Below are 2,037 nucleotides of genomic sequence, written 5' to 3'. Positions count from 1 at the left end.
TGATATTGTCCCTTTACTCCATTCTTTAGATTCTAGTCTAAAGAATAAAACTCAGATATATCAATTGTATCAGTAGCCTCCAAGATAACATTAAAAAAGAGAAGATATGTTATTTGGCTAAACTAAGATTTGTAGTTATTCAGTGGATTCCATTTATCTATGCTAATCTTTTATTTAATCACTTAAAAAAACAGCTTTCTTAAGAAATAATTCATATATTATGCAATTCACCTACTGACATTATATACAATTAAATGGTTTTTAGCATATTTAAAGATATGTGCATCTGTCATTACTGTCAATTTTAGAACATTTTTATCATTTCTAAAAGAAACCCTATACCCTTTAGCTCTCACCTCCCCACCCAATCCTCCTGTCATCTCTGTGCCTTCTAGTCCTCAGCAACCATTAATTCTGGACATTTTATATGAATAGAATCATGAAAAATGTGGCCTTTTTTAGTCTGGCTTATTGCATTTAGCATAATGTTTACGAGGTCTATCCATCCATGTTCTAGCATGTAGCCATACTTCATTCCTTTTTATGGCTACATAATATTCCATTTTATGAATATATACCACACATTTCTTTATCCATTTGTCACCTGACAGACACTTAAGTTGTTCCCATCTTTTGGCTATTAGGAAGAATGCTGCTATAAATATAAGTGTACAAGTTTTTTGTGGACATATGTTTTCATTTCTCTTAAGTATATAAATAGGAGTGAGATTGCTGGGTCTTACAGTAACACCACGTTTAATCATTTGAGGAACTATCAAACTAGTTTCCAAAGCAGCTACACCGTTTTAAATTCCCACCAGCAGTTTATGAGAGTTTAGGTTTCTCCAGATCCTAGCTAACACTTATTATTATCTGATTTGTTATTTACCTGACAGCCTAGTAGATGGGAAGTAGTATCTCTTGTGCTTTTGATTTGCATTTACCTGATGACTGATGATATAAACATCTTTTCATGTGTTTATTGGCCATTTGCATATCTGCCTTGGAGACATACTTTGCCAAATTTCAGTTGGGTAGTCTTTTTATTATTAAGTTGTAAGAGTTCTTTATATATTCTAGATACAAGTCCCTTCCCAGATATATGATTTGCAAATATTTTTCCCACTCTGGAGTGTCTTTTCACTTAATTTATGGTATCCAGAATCCTTTGCCAAATCCAATGTTATGAAGATTTGCTCCTAGGTTTTCCTTTAAAATTTTCATAGTTTTAGTTCTTCTATTTAGGACTGTGATCTATTTTGAGTTAATAATATAGATGGTGTAAAATAAGGGTTCTACCTCATCCAATTTTTTTATGTACAATTGTTCATAATATGCTCTTATAATGCTTTTGTTTTTGTAAAGCTAGCACTTAACATCTACTTTCATTTCTGATCTTATTAATTTGAGTCACCTCGTCTATGGCCATGGTACGCTGAACAAGCCTGATCCTGTCTGATCTTGGAAGCTAAGCAGGGTCGGGCCTAGTTAGTACTTGGATGGGAGACCACCTAGGAAGACCAGGTGCTGTAGGCATAAAAATAAATAAAAAATAAGGATTGTAAAGGTCCTTGCAATCTGTGAGGTCAACCAAGGGTTGCCTCGCCTAAAAAAAAAATTTTTTTAAATTTGAGTTGCCTCTCTTTTTTTCTTGGTCAGTCTAGGTATAGGTTTGTCAATTTTGTTCATCTTTCAAACAACCAGCTTTTAGTTTTATTGATTTTTCTCTATCATTCTTCTATTCTCTATGTCATCAATTTCTATTTGAATCTATTACTTCCTTCATTTTGCTTTAGATTTAGTTTGCTCTTTATTTAGCAGTGTCTTAAAGGAAAAGGTTAAGTATTAATCTAAACTCTGTCTTCTTTCTTAAATTAGCATTTATAGCTATAAATTTTCCTCTAAGCAATGCTTTACCTGCATTCCATCAATTTTAGTGTGTTGTGTCTGCATTTTCATTCATCTCAAAATATTTTCTGATTTTCTTTGATATTTCTTCATTGGTCCCAAGTTATCTAGGAGTGTGTTGAGAAATTT

The 2,037-nt window shown here is 32.5% G+C and overlaps 1 pseudogene; it reads left to right on the top strand.

Annotated features, from left to right (window-relative positions):
* Positions 1–1,417: 1,417 nt before the first annotated feature.
* LOC111735177 lies at positions 1,418–1,536 on the top strand (annotated as a pseudogene).
* Positions 1,537–2,037: the final 501 nt, after the last annotated feature.

This window comes from Pteropus vampyrus, unplaced genomic scaffold (genome assembly GCF_000151845.1).
Source record: "Pteropus vampyrus isolate Shadow unplaced genomic scaffold, Pvam_2.0 Scaffold17788, whole genome shotgun sequence".
Lineage (NCBI taxonomy): Eukaryota > Metazoa > Chordata > Mammalia > Chiroptera > Pteropodidae > Pteropus > Pteropus vampyrus.
This window is presented reverse-complemented; position numbering and strand designations above follow the sequence as displayed.